The sequence below is a fragment of the Scyliorhinus canicula genome, chromosome 17, assembly GCF_902713615.1.
Source record: "Scyliorhinus canicula chromosome 17, sScyCan1.1, whole genome shotgun sequence".
Lineage (NCBI taxonomy): Eukaryota > Metazoa > Chordata > Chondrichthyes > Carcharhiniformes > Scyliorhinidae > Scyliorhinus > Scyliorhinus canicula.
Window position 1 is genome coordinate 108,623,969 of NC_052162.1, and position 25,643 is coordinate 108,649,611.

Sequence of the window (25,643 nt, forward strand, 5' to 3'; positions counted from 1 at the left end):
AGCGGGCTTAACGAAATTCGTTAAGCCCGCGATGCCGGAGTTCACGGCCGCGGCATGCTAGCCCCAACCGGGGACCAGAATCGGTTCCCGGTCGGGGAGGGGGAGGCTGGCGTCAAACCCGCCCGTTTTTGGCGCCAGCCTTACGATTTCTCCCTGTTTGGGAGAATCGCGCCCTAGCTCTTTTCTCTCCCTACAGATGATGCTGCCAGACCTGCTGAGATTTGCCAGCATTTTCTTTCTGGTTTCAGATTCCAGCATCTGCAGTAATTTGCTTTTAATGCAACGGTCATCTTAATTTGCTAAAACAGTGTCCAGCTGGAGTCTTCTGCTCTGCTAAGGAAGAAGGCTTTGTCATCTTCCTTTCAATCATTAAAGGTTAAAATATTTAACCAGCTGGGCAAACACCCCTTTTGTCAAAGACACTGTCAAGAGTTGAGGGTCATGTGACATGGACACCTGGCTTGTGTAACCAGTAATATTGCCTTGCTAGGCTGAAAAATCTGTCTGCTATTCTAACATCTACCAGTGTAAAACATAGAAAAGGAGTTCTGCCCAGATTCAATACCTGGTCTATTACTGCTGGATATTATGTCCATCACCTATGGGAGTGATTAATCTCCACATACCTATCATATGGTGTGAAGTCAACTCCTCCGGAAAACTGAAATATACAGCATCAATTTTGTGTCATCTGCAAATTTAGCTAGCATGGATTCGCTCCTCTCATCTCAGCCACTGACATGAATTGTAAAAGGTTGAGGTCCAGCACAGACCACGACGGAAGTCCACTTGTTCCACTCTGCCAATCTAATTGTTCTTTTCAAATCCCTCATTGACGTTGCTCTTCCCTATTTCCAGTCACACAGATGTTTGAATATTTTTCCACAGACACACTTACTTTCAAGTTCTGATGAATCGAGTGGCTCTGTTCAGTTTTGATCTGATGTTTGGTTTAGGATTTCCGCTGTAAAATCCGGATCTTCAAATATCCTTTAAAGCAAACATCACTGTCAGTGCATGATAGAAATTAAGAGGCATACATTTCCCTTAGTTTGAGTTTCGTGTGTGCAAATGGTCCCCTTCTAAGCCCCTGTAAAATGAGATTCCAAAACAAATTCACAGTTCTTTCCTCCTGCTGGAGCAGGATGACCGCGCATGCGCCTTGCTGCACATTGCCCCATATAAAGATGGCGGGACCTCAGGGCCTCCAATTCAGGTAGAAGCTGCAGCGGACCCGTTTGGTTCGATCGCGGGACCGGCTGGGTTCTTATTCAGTTTTTTTCGTCTACCACTGGGTCTTTATGAATCCATCTCTACCAGGCTGCCGCCTCCATTACCTTACTGCAAGTAGCCGTTTTACTGCAATCGCGGAGTCGAAATCGCAACCGTCCAACTGCTGCTGCACCCACGCTACGCATGCGCCTGCGGGTGAACATTGTACATGCCCAATTTGCAACAGACAACTGCGCTTGTGCGGACCACCTTTCAGGTGAAGGTGGGTCATTTTCTGACTTGCTGTGAATGCTGGGTAAGTCTCTTGGGATTCAAAGGCGATGTTGCCTACTACAAAATTATGTGATATGACATGATTGGGTCGCACCGTGGTCAGCACTGCCGCATCACAGCTCCAGAGACCTGGGTTCAATTCCAGCCTTAATTGACTGTGTGGAGTTTGCACTTTCTCCCTGTGTCTGCGTGGGTTTCCTCCCACCGTCCAAAGTGCAGGTTAGGTGGATTGGCCACTCTTTCTGAGGTCCACCAACAAAATGGAAGAAAGGAAATAAACTTGGGCACAAAGCAAAAAGGGCCACTCTGAACATAACAAAGATCACCGAAAACTTAAAAATATCACAAAACTGCAATTAAAGCAGTCAATAAAGACCCCAACCGCTGCGGTGCCCACGGGGCGTGGAAGGCCTCGATTGGGCCCGTGGACACCACAAGCTCCCTTTCTAGGCAAACCCAGCTGCGAATGTAGCTGCAGAAGAGGGGCAGACAGTCTGGTCGGATTACCCCCTCGGTCGCCCGCTGCCAGGCCCAGGATCATGTTTACAAGGAGGCCCTCTGCCTTCCCTGCCCCTCTCTGCACTGGGCGCCCGCCGATCAGCGAGTTTAGGACTGAAATGCAGACAAAACTTCAACAAAAGTTTTCCGTTTTCACTGCTCACTGTGACCTTCTCTACACTAATGAGACTAAATCTACATCGAGTGACTCCTTCAAGGACCATCACCATTCAGTCTGGAAACATGATCCTGAACATTCAGCTGTTCACTATTTTCATTCTCTGCCTCACTCTTGATCTGATCCCTCTGTCTTTGCCCTCCCAAACTATTCATTTGGAGCTCAATGGAAGTCAGAGAACAAAACGTCATTTTTTGATCAGGTACTTTAAACCTTCTAGACTCAGTAATTATAATTCATAACAAGTACTTCTTTTTAAGATGTGGAGATGCCGGTGTTGGACTGGGGTGAGCACAGTAAGAAGTCTTACAACACCAGGTTAAAGTCAAACATGTTTGTTTCAAACACGAGCTTTCGGTGGACTGCTCCTTCCTGGTGTTGTAAGACTACTTACTGCTCTTTTTAAGATAGTAGGTACTGGGAACGGTTTTGCCGTTACCATTTATAATTCCTCCAATTCTGCTGTTTGTTCTCTCTCTCTTATCCCCTCAGTTTATTTATAAATTAAAATATTCAAATATTTCACCATATTAGCAAGGGGAGGAAGTGGATTGGTGGTATTGTCGCTGGACTAGTTAACCAGAGACCAAGAGTAATGCTCTGGGGACCGAGGTTCAAATCCCACTGCAGATGGTGAAATTTTAATCCAATTTTTAAAAATTTGGAATTAAAAATCTAATGAAACGATTGTCATGAAAACCTATCTCGTTCACTGATGCCTTTGAGGGAAGGAAACCTGCCGTCCTTACTTGTACTATCTGAAATTGCCCCCTCAAGGGCAATTAGGGATGGGCAATAAATGCTGGCACAGCTTGCGATGCCCATGTCCCATGAATGTTTAAAAATAGTTAACTTGTGACACTATTTTCCCTTGCTGTTCACTCCAAGTTCATGTCTTGTACACTCGATGCTGTTAATGGCTGAACACATTTTCGACTTCTGGGGGCGGCATTGCGGAGCTAAGCCGCACATTCGGCAGCTCCCGCTGAAAACGGACTTTGGGGCTCTTTTCAGGGCCCCCAACGGAGCTGTGTCGGCAAATCCCGACGTGGGAAGAGGACAAGAGTCGACCCCTATGGTCCTATGGTCCGGACCAGGAGTGGGGGTAAGGAGAAAAACGGAGAAAGCACCCCTGAAAAAGTGGGGGAAGGAAGACAAAATGGCAGCCGGCGGAGGCCTTGAGGAGCTGAGGCAGTGGGCTTGGGAGCAGCAGGCGACTGTGCTGCGCTGCTTCCAGGAGCTTAAGTTGGAGCTGCTGGAGTCGCTGAAGGTAACCAACAGGGAGTTGATGGAGACCCACAGATGGAGTGTGAAGTTCGGCATGCTGCCGCCTGCGCGTTTGTGGGTCACCTATAAGGATCGGCACCATTATTTTGAGTCCCCAGAGGAGGCGTGGGCCTTTGTGCAGGCCGAGAAATTGGACTCAAACTGAGGGTCTAAGATGGGGGATGCTGTATAATACTGTATTTTTATTTGCTTGGTTTAATGTAAGATGTGGGTGGGGTGAGGTCGATTTGTCTTTTCTTTATGGGTTTTTCTGTAGTGGTCTGGTGGACGGGTTCGGGCAGGGCGGTAAACGGGGAGTTCAGGGAGCTGGTGGGGGGGGGACTAACAATGGGAGTAGCCCTGGAGGAGGCGGGGCCGGGCAGGGTGAAAGCGCGGGCTTTCAGCGGGTTTCCCGCGCTGGGAGATGGTGGGGGCGTGGTCAGGGTTGAGAAGCGCTGGTCGTTGCTGGCTGTTTTCCTTTCCTGCGCAAGAGCTGGGGGGGGGGGGGGGGGGGGGGGAGGACCCATTGACGGGCACGATGGAGGAGGGGGGGGGGGGGGGGGGGAGTCCCACGTGGGGAGGAGTCGGAGGTAGGGCGGGAGTCGCCGGGGTCAGCAGAAGTTAGCTGGCTCACGGGAGTGCTATTAGGAGGGGTCCTAGCCTGGGGGGGGGGGGAGGGTACCGGGGGTACCGGGTTGCTGCTGAAACGGTCAGGAAGGAACTGGAGGATACAGGGGGTGCTGGAGGGGGGGGGAGTTGCCGCCGTGGGAAACTGGCAGAGCGGGGGACGCTGGCCGGTGGTGGGCAAGGGATGGGGTATGGCTAATCGGCAGGGGAGGGGGCAGGGAGCCCCCTGATCCAGCTGATAACCTGGAATGTGAGGGGGCTGAATGGGTCGGTCAAACGGGCCTGGGTATTTGCGCACCTGAAGGGGCTGAAGGCGGATGTGGCCATGCTCCAGGAGACACACCTGAGAGTGGTGGACCAGGTTCGGCTGAGGAAGGGATGGGTGGGCCAAGTATTTCACTCCGGGCTGGATGAGAAGAGTACGGGGGTGGCGATCCTGGTGGGGAAGAAGGTGTCGTTTGAGGCGTTAAATGTGGTGGCTGACAGTGGCGGGAGATATGTGATGGTGAGTGGTAAGCTGCAGGGGGAGCGGGTGGTGTTGGTGAATGGCTGAACAAATTTTCTATGTTTTCCTGCCACCTGGGTTTCTCGGAATATCATTTACATCATTGGACCTACAAAACCACTTACTTCTCTTCTTTCATTCTTAACTTGGTAGGAAGAATGAATAGAGGCATTATAAATAGAAGATTCCATGGAAATGATGGTTTGAACAGGGTAGCACAGTTGCTTCATAGATCCAGGGTCCCAGGTTCGATTCCTGACTTGGGTCACTGTCTGCACATTCTCCCCGTGTCTGCATGGGTTTCCTCCAGGTGCTCTGTTTTTCTCCCACAGTCCAAAGATGTGCAGATTAGATGGATTGGCCATGTTAAATTGCCCTTCGTGTCAAAGGTTGGGTGACGGGGATAGGGTGGAGGCGTGGGCTTGGATGGGGTGCTCTTTCCAAGGGCGAGTGCAGTCTCGATGGGCCGAATGGGCTCCTTTTGCACTGTAAATTCTATTCTATTCTAGAGTAAGGGCAGAACACACACTTTCTCTGCTGTAACCATTCTAGGATTTTATACAAACAACATAGGCAGGTTACAAGTTCTGATTTTGTGGCCGAATGGTTAAGGTGATGGAATTTGAATCCATGGGAATCTCTTCACTTGCAGACATATCCTGCTGTCCCTGACCACCTGTCGAATTTGATGTACTTAATCTATCACGTGTGACCGCCTGAAACAAAGCATCCTGGTAACTACTCTCTCTCTTCCCCCCCCCCCCCCCCCCCACACACCCCCTTCCCTTGAGCCACAAACACTTTCTGCAGATGTGGTCACTGCAGCGCACAATGGGATCTGCCAGCTCCCGCATCATGCTACTACCACACATTGCCTGCCTTGCCATCTCTAGTTAGTTAATTAATTTAATAATTCGTTTTGCAGTCTTTTTTTAAAAATTGGCACTGACTTCCGACCAGCCAATCATGTCAGTTTTTCTGTGACGTCACTTTTTCGGCTTCAGTGGAATCCCCGATACTCATTGCTCCGATGCTCCCTAGAGACTAGGCCGCGAATCCCTGAGGTAAGTTACTTTATTTTCTCACCGTTCCAATTCAGTCAGCTGTGCGCTTTGCTAACTCGCGGCTCCCCTCATGCTCTTTGAGGACAGGTAGGAAATGAAAAGAGCACCTTGCTCCCTCAGTCATTAAAGTCCCACTTTAGCACTCTAATGCAGCCCAAAGTCAGCACTCCAGTGCAAACTAGAAAGAGCACCTGGGTGTCCTTGGGCTGATATGGACAAGATGGGCCAAATGACCTCCTTGTGCATTGTAACCTTTCTATTTGTTCTAAGACACACACCATCCTGACTTGTCTGACATCCAGGACTGAATCAAAAGAAATTTCCTGCATTTAAATATTGGGAAGACTGATGTCATTGTCTTCAGTTCCCACCACAAATTCCACTCCCTAACCATCAATACCATCCATCTCCCTTACAACGTTGAGACTGAACTAGACTGTTCACAATCTTGGTGTAATTTTTAACCCAAGGCTAATTCTGACTGCACTCTGAGTGCCTATTTCACTCTGAGCATCTACTGCCTCACCTCATCCACTGCTGAAACTCATCCAGTCCTTTGTTGCCCCAAAATTGGACTGTTACCAGCCACGCAAATAAAGATGAGGACATTAAAACCTCTGCTTCCGTGTCCTTACCCGCACTAAGCCTCACTAATCCAACACCCCTATGCTGACATAAACTCCTGGTTAAGCAGCACCTCAATGTTAATATTGTCAGCATTGTTTTCAAATCCTCCAGTGACCCCTCCCTTCACTATCTCAATAATATCCTCCAATCCATACCCCTCCCAGACACCTGGGTATGTCTAAATATGGCCTATTGAGCATCTCTGATTTTAATTAACCTACCAATGACGACTGTACCTTCAGCTGCCCAGGCCACAAGCTCTGGAAATGCCTCCTATGACCTTTCTGACTATCTCTCATTCTTTAGCATTTTCCTTAAAACCTATTGACCAAGCTTTTCAGCATCTGCCCTGACAAGTGCCTTGGTGTCAAATATTATAAGTGCAATATAATATTCCTGTGAAATACTTTTGGAAGGTTTTATTCTATTTGGGGTGCCATATAAATGCAAGTTGTTGTTAATTTGGACATATATGATCACTGAGTTAAAAATCCTGTAACTCCTTACCGAACAACATTGTGGGAGCATCTTCACCACAGTGGCAATGGCTGCAGCGATTCAGGAAGAAGGCCCATCAACACTTGACGAATGGGGGCCGGAATTGTGGTGGACTGGGGCCTAGGAAACCCGGAGCAACGGCGGCAGCGGATTGGAGTCAGTCACCAGCGGAGGCCGGTGACATTTGGCCGCTATGAAAACACGGTTTTAAAAACAGCAAACAGGAATTTAACTTTAGACCATGGAAGCTAACTGCCAACAAAAGCCATATTATGAAATCAAAGGACATTGAAAAGTTAGCTGAGGAAATGATGCATTCCCTACCAGAGATGTAGTTTGGTGATAATGTCTTAAAGGTGCAACATGCTGGAGGATTTGGAGTTTAATTTAATGCTACCGATGCCTTAAGGACAGTGGATAATGGGCATGGTACAGCGAAAGTGGCATGTGCAGAGGCATGGCAGGAGAGCAGGGCTGATTCTGAACACTCAAAAGAAGTTGTTAAACCCTATGATTGGACGTTTACTACAGACTATAAAGGAACGCTACTTGGTTACTCCCACAACTGAACGTATAGATTTGGAGAAATTGAAAACGGGAGAGCAGATCATGTACTTTGAAGAAGTTTTATTGTTTGAAGTTGAACTTCATGATCACATGGTTTTTCCATGCTCAGTGTAAACGTGAGAGTGATGCCATCCAGTTTCTTTGTCCTGTTGTGATTTTTCTTGAGAATTGATGGTGTACTCATACGGACAAATGACACTAGAGTTTATCATGAGGCTGACAAAAACTACCTTTTCTCTGAATACAGCTCCTGAGAAAGTAATGTATCAGCTCTTCAGAACTTTCCACAGAACTTTTTACTGATCCGAATGAGATCTCAAAGCATTTAACCCTGAAAAAGCTAATCTATGAGAAGTTGGAATTCCCAGAGGGTGTGGACAACAACTCAACATTTGAAAATATGCAGATCAATGTTGCAGGCAGAGAAACAAGACAGACGTGACATTCTGCTCCAGAAAGAGAAGAGTTCTGTGCTCTTTATAAATAATAGACTAGTATAATCCTTTTTGATTTATTTCAGTAGCTGCCAGTATACTTCTAAAGAACTACTGCAGTGAAATTTGTCTTGTAAAAGCAGCATCTAACATTCAAACAGCTGCAAAGGACTATTTATCAAAAACAAAATTTATTGTCTAGCTTGACTTAAGGATTCAGGTTTAGTGGTTCTAGGAGAAGCCAAATATTGTGAGCAGTGCAGCTTTCAATCTGATTTTTATGTACGACTTATTGATGTTTCTATTTTTTTGCTAATGAAATCTTGAATCTATTCAAGTTCTGCAACAATGGATGGAATTTTTAACTGATTATTTGTAATTAAGGTGAAAATTAATAGATATACAACAGGTAGATTGAAACAGCACTGTTCATAATGTGCTGATAGTACTGGAATATGCGTGGAATTGTACCACAGCATTTGTACTTGTCTGTCACAAACACAATCCCCTTGCATATCAGTAAATTACAGCATTTGTCCACATAAGCCAATGAGGATGGACAATATCTGCTACTCCTGTTTGTGACACCCAAAATCCCAAGATTATAGTTAAGGAACAAAAACTCTTAAATTGAATGAATTGTGTCCATTTACCTGATCTCCCCAGGAGATCTCCGTTGACAGTCTCACACTGGAAATTGTTATTCAAAGGTTTGGGCACCATCTATTGAGGGAGAAGCAGAGCTAGTTGGAGCAGGTCGCTGATGTGCTGTCAGACTACAAGAAAACTCTCAGCGACGGTGGCTGACAAATTGTGGTCAGTTCCCATAATTCTCGGCACCCCTGAAACCGCTCTATCTAAATGTTACTGTTTATTTACCAATTGAGGATCAGTTACTGAAATCAGGAGGTGACAACAATCGCGCAGTTAGAGCTCAGGAGTTGGTGAACTGCAGCAAAATAAAGGGTGGCACAATGGTTACCACTGCTACCTGACAGCGCCAGGGATCCAGGTTCAAATCCGACTTTGTGCGACTGTATGTGTGGAGTTTGCATGGGTTTCCTCTGGGTGCTCCGGTTTCCTCCCACAGTCCAAAGCTTTGAAGGTTAGGTGGATTGGATATACTAAATTGTCCCCAGGTGGGGTTACAAGGATAGGGTGAGGATTGGGCCTAGGTTAGGGTGCCCTTTCAGTGGGTCGGTGCAGACTCAATGGGCCGAATGGCCCCCGTCTGCACTGTAGGGATTATATAAAAGGAAGACATTAACAGACTGGCAAACGACACGGATAAACGGATAATAAAATTCAGAATAGTGGAATGAGTGCAGGTTGGGTCTCTGTTGAAGGAGTTAGACCATTTTCTACCTTGAGACACCGTTTAAGTTTGATTCCCCACGATTATTATAGAACAATGAGCTGTGCTTCGACTCGGGCACCCAGACCAGGACTGAGACCAACAACAATCTCGCATTCAGATTCACTGGACCTGAGGCTAGGAGTGGGAGAAGCAGAGAAATAACAATACAATCGAACACCCACAGCAACCACTATTCCAGGGATAGTGAGATAGAGTTTAGAAACACTCACCAACGCAACTCCAGCGCAAGAAGCTGCAAACTGGTAGGTTGAGCTGTGAACTGGGCAGGCTAGGGGTTGAGTTGCGGATCTGGAGCTATATCGGAGCAGCCACGGTCACTGCTTCACCCTTTTTCCTGTATTCTGCCCCCCATTCACTGTGTGAACCAGTTAATCTTATCTGCTACCCGACGTGGGTATTATTCCCTACATCAGTGTTTTTCAAACTTTTTTTCCGGGGACCCATTTTTACCAACCTTCGGGACCCATGCCGGCCGTCCTTCGGGAACCACGCAGGCCGACCTTCGCAACACACCATTTTCTCTTGCCTTGTTTGATGCTGACTAAATGGAGGAATCGCAATCGCACCCAAAGCAGGTGATGTCGACGTCCAGGAGGACGTGACCTGCTCTCTGCCTCCCTTCAGGCAGGAAAATTACATTGCGATGGAAAAAAACATCTTCTCCTGCTTCTCCGATTGTGCAAACCTACCTTGGCTAATACATGGAAGGGTTCCAGACGCCTTCTTAACCACCTTAGCAACCTGTCCTGCTGTCTTCAGGGATCTGTGGACATTCACTCCAAGGTCTCTCCCTTCCTCTACACTTCTCAGTATCCTCCCATTTATTGTGTAATTCTTTACCTTGTTTGACCTCCCCAAATGCATCACCTCACACTTCGCTGGGTTGTATTCCATTTGCTGCTTTTCTGTCCACCTGACCAGACCAGTAGCTGCTTCATATTTTGAAAGACATGAGGGATAATGTATTTGCTCCTGTATCTATTTGCATTTCATTCAATTCAGAGGTGTGGGCTGGTTGGCTGGCCAGAATGGTCTTGTTTCTCTACTTGTTTTCTCTCATGTATGAATAGTGCCTTATGCTCAATTGTATTCTGAATGAAGCAAAAATGTGGACATGGGCTGGTTAGTCGAATGTGGTGATATATTCAATGTAATTCAGTGTAACACAGGATTAGGTACTTAGGTGCTGGTAGCTCAGTCTGTTTTCGGATCAGAAATAGAAAAGAAATTCATAACAATTAGAAAAAGTACCTTCACATTTTGGGTGAAATATTGCCTTTAAATGCTAGCTGATCAGTTTTCCTTATTGGAGCTCATAGAACCATGGCGGTTCTGCGCATGTGCACCGATGAGAGGGCACGCATGTGCAGTATGCCCGCATTTTTTTTTGTATGGTCGCGGCCATCATTTTGAAGTCTGCTCGCAGCTGGCATTGTTAAACACCGGCTACTGCAGCTGTTGCGCACAAATTTGTGCAAACGGAAGTGCTCCGTGACCCTCCCGCCCACGACCCACCAGAGGGTCCCGACCCCCACTTTGAAAAGGCCTGCCTTACATGGATGCCACCTCCATCTGCCCCAAAACGACCTCTCCTCCATAGCCCATATACTCACCATCACAATATTCACCACCCAATAGTAATTTATCAGATTCAGCAACGGCAGCACCACCCTCCCCCTCCTCCCTTTGCCCACTCTCCAGGAACACCCACAGAGTCTACCCCCCTCACCCCGCCCTAGTCCTACACAAACCCCCAAATTGTGTCATTAACCTTCCTGAAAAGGACTTGGGGGCGGGGGGGGGGAGGAAAGGTAGAGGGCGGGATTCTCTGTTTCTGCAGCTAGGTGACGATGCCAGTGTGGGACCAGTGGTGTTTCACAACAAAAATTGGCATGAGCCATCACCAATTCGGGTATCTAGCACTGACTGAAACTCCCACAGACAGCGCTGAAAACAGCCGGAGAATGGCCGGGTCCCAGGCCACGCAGGTGCACAGCTGACAATCTGCACCGCTCGCACCATATAACGGAGCCTGCTGTGCACGACCCAAACCTGCCAAACCCCACCAGTTCCCACAACCCTAGCAGAAGCCCCCCCCCCCCCCAGTTAACAGCATGGATACTGGCCGAGTATGGTGCCGCTGGACACAATCCGCAGCCAGCATGCCGGGTTCCGCACGGTTGAGCCCACTCGTGGCCTGTGTCATCAGGAACCCAGCACAATGGGGCTGGAGCATCACAGGTGGGCCGGCCGATGATGCGGCAATGACGTTGAATCAACGTGCGTCACGGTGACGCCAGTTTGGAGGAGCAGAGCATTGCTGACCGGTGTTAAGCCAGCGCTGATTTCAGCATGGGAATCCATTCTCCGCCCAATCAGTGAACATTATTTTGGCGTCAGGCTACCAGCCCAGGGAGATTCTGGAACACGATCAGAAACCTGGGCAGCACCGTCATTTTCAGCGTCCGCACGCACCCAGCCAGTGACAGCGGCAAACATCCCACCTCTTAAAAATTGGCTTCATTCCCTCTATCAATCGTGCCAAGTTCAAATTGTGTAGCTGAGCCCAGCTCTGTTCATTCCTGAAACTCGCCCCACCACCCTGAATGGCAACTCCCGTAATTTCCTCTCTTGCCCTCTGGCATTGATCGGGAACACCTCGCTCTTTCCCATGTTCAATTTGTAGCCCAAAAACTAGCCAAATTTCCAGAAATCTCCATAATCCCTCCAATGCTGCACACCCGGTCCGAGATATATAATAACAGATCATCCGCACAAAAAGAAACTATGCTCGGCATCTCCCCCCCCCCCCCCCCCCCCCCCCCCCAATCGCTTTGCAATCCCTCAATGACCTAAGCACTATTACCAATGGCTCTATCTCCAAGACAAAAAGCAACGGGGAGAGCGGGTACCCTGTATCGTACCACAATATACCCCAAACTCATCCGGTTGATCCGTATACTCTCCCACCGGTGCCCTATGCAGCAGCTGAAGCGAATCCGCAAACACCTGCCGAAACCCGAACCACGGCAGCACTTCCAACAAGTACGCATGCTTCACCAGATCAAAACCTTCTCTGCGTCCATTGCCACCACTACTTCTACCTCCTGCTCATCCAAGGGCATCATAATGACATTGAGTAGCCTCTGCGCATTCGCTGACAACTGCCTTTCCTTCACAGATCCCATCTGGTCCTCCCCAATCACTCCTGGCACACAGTCCTGAATTTGCGATGCTAGCACCTTCGCTCACAATTTTGCATCAACGTTCAGCAGCGATATCAGGTGGTACGGACACACTGCTCTGGGTCCGTTTCTTTTTTTAAATCAGGGAGATGGGCACCTGCGACAATGTAGGTGCGAGCTCCTACCTCACAGTATGCCCAAAACTTTTATAAAACTCAACTGGGAACCCCTCCGGCCCTGGGGCCAGCCCTGCCTGCATTGCACTCATGCCATCCATCACCTCCATTAACCCAATCAGGGCCCCCAGCCGCTGCACCCTCTCCATCTCCACCTTGGGGAACTCCAGCCAAATCAGGAACCGTCACATCCCCTCCTCTCTGGTGGAGGGTTCCAACACATACAGCCTCCTTTAGAAGACCTCAAATACTCCATTCACCCCCTCTGGTTCCATCACCAGCTTACCCCTCTCACCCTCGCCCTACCAATCTCCCTCGCTGCTGCCTACTTCCTCAACTCGTGGGCCAGCATCCTGCTCACTTTTTCACGCTATTCATACACTGCCCCTCTGCAACTGCTTCACCGCCTTCCCCATGGACACTAATCGAAACTCCATCTTGAGCCTCTGCTTCTTCCTTAACAACCCCTCCTCTGGTGCCACCAAGTACTTCTGATTCACCCTCAGAATCTCTTCCACCAGACTCGCCCTCTCCTCATGCTCCAACCTTTCCCTATGCACCTGGATTGAAATAAATTGCCCCATAAGTGCCTTCCACAGCATGGTGTTTGGGACCTCTCCCAAATCGTTCAACTCCACATAGTCCTGAATGGTAGCCTTCACCTGCTCACAAACTCCCTCATCCACCAGCAACCCTACATCTCACCACCACTTCGGCCATTTGGCCTACCTCTGCACCACAATCGCAGAGTACTCCGAGTCGGCCACCCCCGCCAGCAGCGCTTGTCCACAATTTTAAAAATTGATCCGGGCATACACCCGGTGCACATGGGAGAAGTACGAAAACTCCGTCACCCTCAGCCTCCCAAACCTCCACGGATACCCGCCCCCCCCCCCCCCCCCCCCCCCCCCCCATGTGCTACATGAACCCCATAAACTGTCTCACCATCGGCATCACTCTCGACGACTTAGGAATCGACCGGTCCAAACTTGGATCTGCAACCATATAGAAATCACCCTCTCATAATCAGTCGGTACATGTCCAGATCTGGGATCCTCCCTAAAACCCACCTCCCAAAGTCCACATCGTCCAAATTAGGGGCATTAACATTCACCAGCACCACCGGCATCCCCTCCAACTACCCACTGACCATCACATACCTATGCCCCAGATTGGCCACAATGCTCCCCACCTCAAAAAGACAATCCCTTAATTAACCAACACCTTTCATGTCCAACCTTGAGTGGAACTCCTGTCCCATCCACCCCTTCCTCGGCCTCGTCTGATTCCCCAACTTCAGGCACATCTCCTGTAAGAACACGATGTCTGCCTTCAGGCTCCTCAGATGCACAAAAACATGCGGCTGTTTAACTGGTCCATTCATATTCCATGTGACCAGTTTGATCAGGGGGGGGGGCTCCCCGCCCCCTCCCCTGCCGATCAGCCATACTCCGTTTTATGCCGGTCCACATCACGCGCCCTCCAGGCTCACCCTCCTGTCCGCTGCAATCTCTCCCTTCGCAACTGCGCGACCCCAACCACACCCAACTGAGCCACCCCAACCACATATTCTGATCATCCAACTCCATAGCCTACTCCTTCCCCCATATCCTTTGACCCGTTCACCCCTCGTGCTATATCTAACTTGTTGAAAACATACAATGATTTGGCCTCAACTACTTCCTGTGTAATGAATTCCACAGGCTCACCACTCTCTGGGTGAAGACATTTCTTGTCATCACTGTCCCAAAAGGTCTGCCTTCTCTCCTCAGACTGTGACGCCTGGTTCTGGACACACCAACATTGGGAACATCTTTCTTGCATCTACCCTGTCTAGTCCTGTTGGAATTTTATAGGTTTTTATGAGATTCCCCCTCAATCTTCTGAACTCCAGTGAATACAATCGTAACCGACTCGATTTCTCCTCATACGTCAGTCCCTCCATCCCAGGAATCGGTCTGGTAAACCATCACTGCACTGCCTCAGTAGCTAGAACATCGCAGCATGGTAGCAGAGTGGTGAGTACTGTGGCTTCACAACGCCAGGGTCCCAGGTTCGATTCCCTACTGGGTCACTGTCTGTGCAGAGTCGTGTTAAAATGTTATTAGTCTCCATGAGATCCCCCCCTCATTCTTCTGAACTTCAGCAAGAACAATCCTAACCGAGTCAATCTCTCCTGCACTCCCTCGAGAGCAAGAACATCCTTCCTCAGAAAAGGAGACCAAAACTCTCACAATATTCTAGGTGTGGCCTCACCAAGGCCCTGTATAATTGCAGCAACACATCCCTGCTTCTGTACTTGGAACCTCTCGCAATGAAGGCCAACCTATCATTAGCCTTCTTTACCGCCTGCTGCACCTGCATGCCTATCTTCAATGACTGGTGCACAAGGACACTGCTGCACACTCCCCTCTCCGAACTTAAAACCATTCAGGTAGTAAGCTGCCTTCCTGCTTTTGCTTCCAAAGTGAATAACCTCACACTTATCCAAATTATACTCCATCTGCCATTGATTTGCCCACTCGCCCAACCTGTCCAGGTCCTGCATCCTCGTCACGGTTCACCTTCCCACCCAACTTGGTATCATCAGCAAACTCTTAGTCCTAAAACGTTTACCACATATCCTTCGACTCTGACCGCAGGTTCTGGACACCCCCACCATCGGGAACATCCTTCCTCCATATACCCTGTCTAGTTCTCTTAGAATTTCAGATGTTTCTGAGCTTCCCTACCTCATTCTTCTGAAGTCCAGCGAATACAATCCCAACCAACTCAATCTCTCTTCTTTCTCCGATAATGAGACCAAACTGCACACAATTTTCCATTTGTGGCCTCACCAAGGCCCTGTATAATTGCAGCACAACATCCCTCCCCCGTACTCAAATCCTCTCGCTATGAAGGCCAACATATCATTTGCCGATATTACCACCTGCTGCACCTGCATGCTTACCTTCAGCGACTGCTGCACGAGAACTCCCAGGTCTCATTGCACATTCCCCTCTCTGAATTTCTAGCCATTCAGATAAGAATCTACCTTCCTGTTTATGCTGCCTCACATTTGTCCACATTATACTGCATCGGCCGTACATTTGCCCACACACTCAGCTTGTGCACATCACACTGAAGTATTTCTGCTTCCTCCTCACAGCTCACATTTCTGCCCGGCTTTATCGCATTTGCAAATTTGGTGATATTACATTTGGTTCCCTCATCTAAATCATTCATATATATTGTGAATAGCTGGGGTCGTAGCACTGACCTCTGCAGGACCTCACTAGTCACATGCCATTGGGGAAAAGACTTGTCTATTCCTATTTTTGTTTCCTGTCTGCCAACCAGTTTTATATCCATCTCAATGCATTAACACCAAGGCCATGTGCTTGAATCTTACATCCTAATCTCTTATGTGGGGTTTTTTCGAAACCCTTCTAAAATCCCAGGAAGACCACATCCACTGGCTTTCCCTCATCAATTCTACTTGTTACATCTTCAGAAAGTTCCGGCTGATTTGTCCAGCATGATTTCCCTTTCGTAAATCCATGCTGACTCTGTCCAGTTCTACCAAGTGCTCCGATATATTGGGCGCAATTCTTCCAAAACGTTTCTAAGTTTGGTAGGAAGCGGGAACTGCCGCGAGCTTCCCGGCACTTGACCCGGCAAGACAGTCATTATGACAACGTTAATTGGTCCACTTAAGGAGCCCCAAAGGCTTTTTTAAAAATTTGTTTATTTATTGTCACGTGTACTGAGGTACAGTGAAAAGTATTTTTCTGCGAACAGATCATTAAATGCATGAAAAGAAAAGGAAATATATAATAGGGCAACACAATGTAACTACATAAACACCGGCATTGGGTGAAGCATACATGGGTGTATTGTTAATGAGGTCAGTCCATAAGAGGGTCGTTTAGGAGTCTGGTAACAGTGGGGAAGAAACTGTTTTTGAGTCTGTTTGTGCTTGTTCTCAGATTTTTATAGCTTCTGCCTGATGGAAGAAATTGGAAGAGTGAGTAAGCTGGGTGGGAGGGGTCTTTGATTATGCTGCCCACTTTCCCCAGGCAACGGGAAGTGTAGACAGAGTCAATGGATGGGAGACAGGTTTGTGAAATGAAAATCGCTTATTGTCACGAGTAGGCTTCAATGAAGTTACTGTGAAAAGCCCCTAGTCACCACATTCCGGCGCCTGTGCGGGGAGGCTGGTACGGGAATAGAACCGTGCTGCTGGCGTGCTTGGTCTGCTTTAAAAGCCAGCTATTTAGCCCAGTGAGCTAAACCAGTCCCTGTGTGATGGACTGGGCACTGTTCCCGTCTCTCTGAAGTTTCTTGCAGTCTGGGGCCGAGCAGTTGCCTTACCAGGCTGTGATGAAGCCAGATAGGATGCTTTCTATGATGCATCTGTAAAAGTTGGTAAGAGTTAATGTGGACATGCCGAATTTCCTTAGTTTCCTGAGCAAGTATAGGCGCTGTTGTGCTTTCTTGGTGGTAGCGTCGACATGGGTGGACCAGGATAGATTTTTGGAAATGTGTATACCTATGAATTTGAAACAGCTAACCATCTCCACCTCAGCCCCGTTGATGCTGACAGGTGTGTGTACATTTTGCTTCCTGAAGTCAATGACCAGCTCTTTAGTTTTGCTGGCATTGAGGGAGAGATTGTTGTCACTGCACCACTCCACTTGGTTCTCTGTCTTTCTCCTGTATTCTGACTCACGATTTGAGATACGGCCCACTATGGTCGTTTCATCAGCAAACTTGTAGATGGAATTGGAACCAAATTTTGCCACGCAGTCATGTGTATACAGGAGTAGAGTAGGGGGCTACGTACACAGCCTTGCGGGGCCCCGGTATTGGGGACTATTGTGGAGGAGGTGTTGTTAATTCTTACTGATTGTGGCCTGTGGGTCAGAAAGTCGAGGACCCAGTTGCAGAGTTAGGAGCCAATTCCTAGGTTTTGGAGATTTGATATGAGCTTGGCTGGGATTATGGTGTTGAATGCAGAGCTGTACTCAATAAATAGGAGTCTGATGCAGGAGTCCTTGTTGTCGAGATGCTCTAGAGTAGGGCCAGGGAGACGGCGTCTCCTGTGGACCGGTTGCGGCGGTATGCGAATTGCAGTGGATCAAGGCGTTCTGGGAGTATGGAGGTGATGCGCTTCATGACCAACCTCTCAAAGCACTTGATTATGACTGACGTCAGGGCCACTGGATGGTAGTTATTGAGGCACATTGCCTGGTTCTTCTTTGGCCGGTATGACGGTGGTCTCCTTGAGGCAAGTGGGGACCTCGGAGCGGAGTAGAGACAGGTTAAGGATGTCCGCGAACGCATCTGCCAGCTGGTCCACGCAGGCTCTTGAGTGTACAACCAGGGATCCCGTCCGGACCATCGTCTTCCGAAGGTTCACTTTCAGGAAGGCCGATCTGATTTTGGAAGTTGTGATGGTGGGTATGGGTGTGTTATGGGCTGCTGGGGCATTGGACAGCGGATCATTGGTTTCCTGCTAAAAACAAACATAGAATGCATTGAGTTCATCGGGGAGGAGTGCGCTGCTGCTGGAGATGCTGCTCAGCTTTGCTTTGTTGTAATGCTAATCTGTGACTCTAGCTTGGTCTGATATTCTCTCTTGGCAACTCAAATGGCTTTACGGAGGTCATAACTGGATTTCTTGTATAGGTCAGGGTCACCTGACTTGAACACCTCAGACCTGTCCTTCAGCAGGGAGTCACACCACAAATGAAGACTTGCCAGCTGATTCGCCAGGAGTGAGCTTGTCAGCTCCCTGCTAACAAGGTAGAGCAGCACTTAAACAGCACTTGCACAGCCAACCGCATTCAGCTCACAGCCATGGTGCCAAGATGACCATCCGCACAATTCGGGGATGCAGACCTGGGGAGGCTCTTGGAGGCAGTCAAGGCCAGGTGTGGTGTCCTGTTACATAAAAACATAAGAACTAGCAGCAGGAGTAGGCCATCTGGCCTCTTGAGCCTGCTCCTCTATTCCATAAGATCATGGCTGATATTTTTGTGGACTCGGCTTCACTTACTTACACACCATAACCTTTTATTCCTAAAATAAAAATCTATCTACGTTTGTCTCAGAAACATTTAACGAGGTAGCTTCAACTGCCTCACTGGGCAAAATTCCACAGATTCACGACCCTTTTGGGTGAAGAAGTTCCTCCTAAACTCAGTCCTAAATCTTCTCCCCTTATTTTGAGGCTGTGCCCTCCAGTTCTAGTTTCACCCACCAGTGGAACCAACCTCCTTTCTATTTCCTTCACAGTTTTATATGTTTCTATAAGATCCCACTCATTCTTCTAAATTCCAATGAATATAGTCCCAGTCTACTTAGTCTCTCCTCATAAGCCAATCCTCTCAACTCTAGAATCAACCCAGTGAATCTTATCTGCACCCCCTCCAGTGCCAGTACATCCATTCTCAAGTAAGGAGACCAAAACTGGACACAGTATTCCAGGTGTGGCTTGATCAGCACCCTATACAGCTTGGGGCAGCACGGTAGCATTGTGGATAGCACAATTGCTTCACAGCTCCAGGGCCCCAGGTTCGATTCCGGCTTGGGTCACTGTCTGTGCGGAGTCTGCACGTTCTCCCCATGTCTGAGTGGGTTTCCTCCGAGTGCTCCGGTTTCCTCCCACAGTCCAAAGATGTGCAGGTTAGGTGGATTGGCCATGATAAATTGCCCTTCGTGTTGGGTGGGGTTACAGGGTTATGGGATAGGGTGGAGGTGTTGACCTTGGGTAGGGTGCTCTTTCCAAGCAGACGCGATGGGCCGAATGGCCTCCTTCTGCACTTTAAATTCGATAATCTCCCTATTTTTAAACTCCATCCCTCGAGCAATGAAGGACAATTTTCCATTTGCCTTTCTAATTACTTTCTAAACCTGCAAACAAACGTTTTGTGATTCATGCGCAAGGACACCCAGGTCCCTGCGCAGCATCATGCTGCAATTTTTTACCATTTAAGCAATAGTTCATTTTGCTCCCACCAAAATGGATGATCTCACATTTACCAACATTGTACTCCATCTGCCAGGCGCTTGCCCACTCAAACTATCTATATCCCTCTGCAGACTTTTAATGTCCTCTGCACACTTGGCTATACCACTCTGTTCCCCCGAAGGTTACGGGGGGAGGGTGAGCCGCAGGGCAGCCAGTGCCGCCTGGGATGAAGCAGTAGCAGCCATCAGCTCAAGAAGCGCAACCATGAGGACTGGCATCCGGCACCCATTGCCGTAAGGTAAACAACATACACTGGGACAGATGAGTGAGTTGGCATCGCACTTCCCCCCCCCCCCCCCCCCCCCCCCCCTTCGATGAGCCTGTACCTGGCACCGCCCCAGCCCTGCATGGTGCTGTGCCCTGCCCCCTCCCCAAAATGTTCTTTCCCCCACACCACAACCCTCCTTCCCAAACCACGCGCCTCCCACAACACTGAACTACGCTTGTGGCTGACGATGCCCTCTCTCTGTCTCTCCAGGTAAAGCTGTCCCACAATCGACAGTGAAGACTGGAGGTGGGGTGCAAGACATTAGAATCCCCACGACCTTTGAAAACGGGTCCTGGGGGTTAGAGGGGTGGCTAAGAACAGAGCGGTCACCAACACAGAGGTCGGCGCACACTGCAGAGATGAAAATCCATTGGGCACCATCCAGATGGACTGTCACACGTGAGTTGTTATTGCCACTGGAAATTGCCCCATCCCTCCCACTGTCCACATGTCCATTCTCCCGCAGGTCCTCCAGCCGATGGCGCCGGCCCATTCAGGTTCTCCCCAACCTGCCCCCCCCATGAGACCACCGCTCGGAGGGGAGCTCCGAGGATGCCACCATTGATGCATCACAACTATCATCCCCAGAGACACGGACCTCGGTGGGCAACATTAGTGCACAGCCTTCTGGGTCACATTCCAGTGAACACCACACGTTTATTTGTGCATTCTGGGGATATACCCAGTCGCAGCTGTAGAGGAAGGAAGGCTAAGCACGTCGAGGAATACTGATGGAACTGGGGGAGGGCGGTAGGTAGGAGGAAAGGGAGGGTGAGGTGGTGATGGAGAGATTGGGGCAGCGCCATCGGGAAAGTGGGGCAGTGTTGGACACTTGTGAAACATTAAAAGCCCTTCACCACAACCAGTATGACGTCTCAGTCACATTCTTCCGCTAATAATAATAACCTTTATTGTCACAAGTAGGCTTACATTAACACTGCGATGAAGTTGCTGTGAAAAGCCCCTAGTCGCCACACTCCGGCGCCTGTTCGGGTACACAGCAGGAGGATTCAGAATGTCCAATTCACCTAACAAGCACGTCTTTTGGGACTTGAGAGGAAACCGGAGCACCCGGGGGAAACCCACGCAAACATGAGGAGAACGTGTAGACTCCGCACAGACAGTGCCCCAAGCCAGGAATTGAACCTGAGACCCTGGCACTGTGAAGCAAGAGTGGTAACCACTGTGCCACTCACATATGCGACTGACCTCCGAACCCTTGGCTCATCTTTTTAAAAATTAATTCATGGGATTTGGGCATCGCTGGTTAGATCAGCATTTATTGTCCATCCCTAGTTGCCCTTCCGAAGGTGGTGATGAGCACCCTTCTTGAACCGCTGCAGTCCTTCAGGTGTCGGTACACCCACTGTGCTCTTAGGGAGGGAGTTCCAGTCTTCTGCCCCAGAGACGGTGAAGGAACGGCAATATATTTCCAAGTAAGCGTGGTGAGTGACTTGGAGAGGAACCTCCAGGTGGTGGGGTTCCCAGGTAACTGCTGCTCTTGTCCTTCTAGATAGCTATTGTTGGCTTGGAATGTGCTGTCTCAGGAACCTTGCTGAGTTACTGCAGTGCATCTTATAAGTGGCACACACGGCTGCCACTGTTCGTCGGTAGTGTAATGTTTGAAGGAGGAGCAATGAAACGGGTGACTTTGCCCTGGATGGTATTGAGCCTCTTGAGTGTTGTCTTTCCAGCATCCACACTTCCCCCCCCCCCCCCCCCACCCCTGTGTACAGGTGATGGGTGTGAGCAACCACTCAGCAGACAGGCAGGGGTGCGACTATGGCGTAGATTGAGGAGCACCGGCGCTGGTTATCATCAGCCCCCCTGCCCTCTACAGTGACCCACTGACGGTGCTGACACAGCCCCAGCAACCTGGAGTGATGTGACACAGACCCTGTAAAGATAGAAAATAGGGTGGGGGGGGAGGAAGGGTAGCGTTGACGGACCGGGCCATGTCCCATGTGAAGCGGGAGAGTATGAGGGCCACCCTGGCCCTCTGGATCTGACCGCTCTGGCTGGTCCTCCAGTTCCTCTCCAGGATTATCCTCCAGCCCCTACTGGTCTGGCGCCTCCTCATCATCCTCGTCCTCCTCCGCCTCCTCGGAGATGGCCACATATTGAACCCCCGCACCCACCACCAGGATGTCACCACGCTGCAGCGACAGTTTGTGAAGGGCACAGCAGACCAGCACAATGCGGGTGACCCTCCGGGGGTGTACAGCACGGCACCACCGGAGTGCTCATTGAGGCATCGGAACCACATTTTGAGCAGTCTGATTTACCACTGAATGGTAGCCCAGGTGGTTACATGGATATATCCCCAGTGCTGGGGCCCATCCCTCTGGGTGTTTGGATCTTGGCTGCTGCGAGTGTGGTGTTGCTGCACAGTGTCCAGGCATCTGTTCTGATTGGGATGCTGGGCAATAAATCCCACATGCTACATGGCCCGGACACTCATGGGAATCCACTTGGGATGTGTTATGTACTCACTTAACCACAATTGCCAATTCAGCAATAGCCTTTGGCTGCAGTCAGGGGCCTCCACAGTAAGTGGAGGTCATGGGTTGTTGGTGGAGCAGACAGGCAGGTTCAAGGGTTGCCCCAGGAATGGGTACACACGATCCAGGGTTGGCATATAGGAGGCATGCGTGGATGCCCCCCTTCCCCTCACCAGAACTCCAACCCCCCTCCCATGGCAGACCACCTCCTTCCGAGCACAGAGGCAACAAGCCCAGTGGCCCCGGGCTCATAGCCTGTGAGTGAAGGTGGCTACTCACCTCCTCTGCTCCCTGCAGAAGCCCTTCTGTCAGATTCACGTTTTTAAAAAGGAATACTAATCGGTACCAGCGTGACCACTTGCTGAGGAGGCAGCTGGAACACGGGACACCATTGAATATGTGGTGACTCGCGTTAGTTGTGTGGAAATAGGGCACAAGTTTCTTGTTGAGAAATAGGGCGCAGGTTTCTTGTTTCATGCTTCAGTTTCTGACATTTGACTTCAATCTTTTTGTCTTCACATACTGGTTTTTTGTGATCAATTTTCACCAGCAGATGGGGTTGGGTGGAGGAGACAGGTTACTTTATGGAGATTGAAATATCTGGTATTAGTGATGGCATGAATATGTAGTCAGAATCGCATCCTGGGCTTAAATATGACACGTAGAATGTGGTTGAGCCTCCGAAGTTCCCAGAGGGAGAGATGGACTCGGTAGTTAGGGAACAGAATTTGAAGTGGTGACATTGGTCTTCCCAATTCTTAATGAGGAAATTCCTGCTCATTCAGTATTGGATGTATGTGGGATTTGATAATTTAGTAAAAGTGGAGGAATGGAGAGAGATAGTGATGAGGTAAAGCTGGGTGTTGTCATGTACATGTGAAATCTAACAGTTCCTTTCGATGATACCAGCTTGTGGCAGTATGCAGATTAGAAATAGGAGGGGCCAAGGATAGATCATTGGGAGATCCCAAGTAAAAGGACTTTGGAGAGGAAGAGGAGGTTGGAGATGGTGTAATAGTTTGGAAAGATGGTGGGGTCAAAAACTTTTTTTTCAAATAAGTGATGGTGGATTCAAAGGTGAGAGGGGCAGTGCCAGAAGAGAGAGATGACCATTAATAATACGGCAAACATGGGGGAGTTCAGTAATCAGCTGTTTCGTGAAAAGAAGGCAAACGGTTCAGGGGGTGAGTCTCATGGACAGATAAGCACTCAGCAGCAGATAGGAGAGAAACTGGAGAAAGAAGTTTGAGAGCTCAGACGAAGTGGAACTCTAGAGACAGTTTGGCTCGGTGGACTGGTGAAAGGGAGGAAACCGCAGTCTCGGCTGATCGGATTGACTTAACCTTTGTGACAAAGAAGCTCCATTAGCACCTCGCACTTGTTTTTGGAGGCGACAGGGAGAGCCCTTCAAACGGAGCTAACTTCTGTTAAAGATCTTAAAAATACTCGTGTTTAACACAAAGATTCTTTGTTTGGCTTTAATTCAGAATATCACACCTATAACTGGTTTGGAGTTGATTAACATCGGCCAGAACAGACCCCAATGAACATTGTTCATTCTGGATTTGATCAGTAGCAAAATCCAATCATTGTAGTCACTGATAGTTTTGTCGGTGTGTCAGCAGGTCGGATGACTGAGTGAATCCCTTCTCAAACTCTGAGTAGATGAACAGTCCCTCTCTAGTGTGAACCCGCTGCTTAGACAATGTCTTGAACTCAGTCCCACAGTGAGAGAACGTGAAAGGTCTCTCCTATGAGGGAACATGTAAATGGGATATCAGATCCCTGGAACTTTATGACACTTCCCACAGTCTGGGTACTGAAAAGGTCAGTCATCAGAGTGAACCCGTTGATACTTCAGCAGGGCGGATGACTCCGTGAATCCTTGCCACAAATCGAGCAAGTGAATGGCCTGTCCCCAGTGTGAACTCGCGATGTTAAGTGAGGTGAGACGCTGTCCGAAACCCAGCCCTGCAGTGAGAGCAACTGAACGGTCTCTTGTCAGTGTGAACACGTTGATGGGACATCAGTTCCCTGGAACTTTTCGAAAACTCAGCATTCAGGTAATTTAAAATGTCTCCCGTTTGTGTGAATCTGCTGGTGCATCACCAGATTGGGCAACCAACAAGATCCCTCCTGACACCCGGGGTAGGTGAACCGTCTCTCCCCGGTGTGAACAAGCTTGAGAGTCATCAGGCTGGATAATGGAGTGAACCCGTTCCCACATGTGGAACAGGTGAACGACCTCTCCCATGTATCATTGCGCCGGTCAGTTTCCAGCTCTGCTGAGTAATCAAGTTCATTCCCAGTCTTCACATTTCATAGTTTCTCCTCAGTGTGACTACATTTATGTTTTGACAGGTCAGATGATCGGCTGAATCCTTGTCCACACAAACATGTGTATGGTTTCTCCCCACTATGAACGGTGCTTTCTCCATCCATGTTCAAAATCCAATTATATTCAAGTTATAATTGGGTGACTATTAGATCCTGATATGATTTTTGGTTTCAGCTTCCTGACTGCAAATCATCCCCTTCAAAGACTGAAATTGATTTGAAACAGAAAAAAAAAGAGTGAGAGAAAACCCACAAAAAGCAGTTGTGAAACTGAGCTGAATGAATCTGGTCATTTGTGGGGCAGGTACCAGAAAAAATAACCACAAAAGCTGCTGGATTGTCGTAAAAACCCAACTGATTTACTACTGATTTGGGAAAGGAACCTGCCACCCAGTCTGTACAAGACTGATCTCTCTAAGAGCAGAGTCAAGAGAGATAGTCATAGACAGAAAGAAAAGAAACAATATGGGGGATGGAAGGGGGTAAAAATGAGGCATTAACATGCGAGTTGACCAGAACTTTGACAGAATCGGCCAAACCCTCAAAACTTCTCCACCGACAAGGACCAGGGTAGCAGATGTACGTGAACACCATCACCTTCAAGTTCCCCTCCAAGTCACACACCGCCCTGACTTGTCTGACATCCAGTTCTGGATGAACTGAAATTTCCTCCATTTAAGTATTGGAAAGAATGAAATCTTTCCAATATCCAATCATTGTAATCTTCAGTCTCTGCACAAACTCTACTCCCTAATCCCTGACTCTATCTCTCTCCCTGACAAACTCATAACCTGGCTGAAATATTTCAACCCCAGATGGGTTTCCGACTACATATCTGTGTCATCTCCTGGAACGGGTTTCCATCATATTGCTTGACTTAGTCCAGTCTCATGTTTCTGAAACTCTCATCCATTCCTTTCTTACCTCCAGACTTGACGATTCGACACACTCCATTTAGCCTCCAACAATCAACCCGAGAGAAACTTTTTTGATTTTGATTTGATTTATTATTG

The 25,643-nt window shown here is 48.7% G+C and overlaps 1 protein-coding gene and 1 pseudogene across 6 annotated transcripts in view; one reads left to right on the forward strand and one right to left on the reverse strand.

The window, feature by feature from the left end:
• The window catches only part of LOC119951980 (zinc finger protein 239-like), a 43,988-nt gene that overhangs the window by 10,870 nt on the left and 7,475 nt on the right, over positions 1–25,643 (reverse strand). For 2 of the 6 annotated variants that reach the window (XM_038775422.1, XM_038775421.1), the window contains exon 2: positions 899–990. The gene's annotated coding sequence lies outside the window, so the exon portion shown is untranslated. Of the gene's footprint in view, positions 1–626; positions 991–1,337; positions 1,674–25,643 lie in introns of those variants that run through there. The other 4 variants (XM_038775424.1, XM_038775425.1, XM_038775420.1 and 1 more) reach the window with 3 other exon arrangements.
• LOC119951982 lies at positions 6,967–8,119 on the forward strand (annotated as a pseudogene).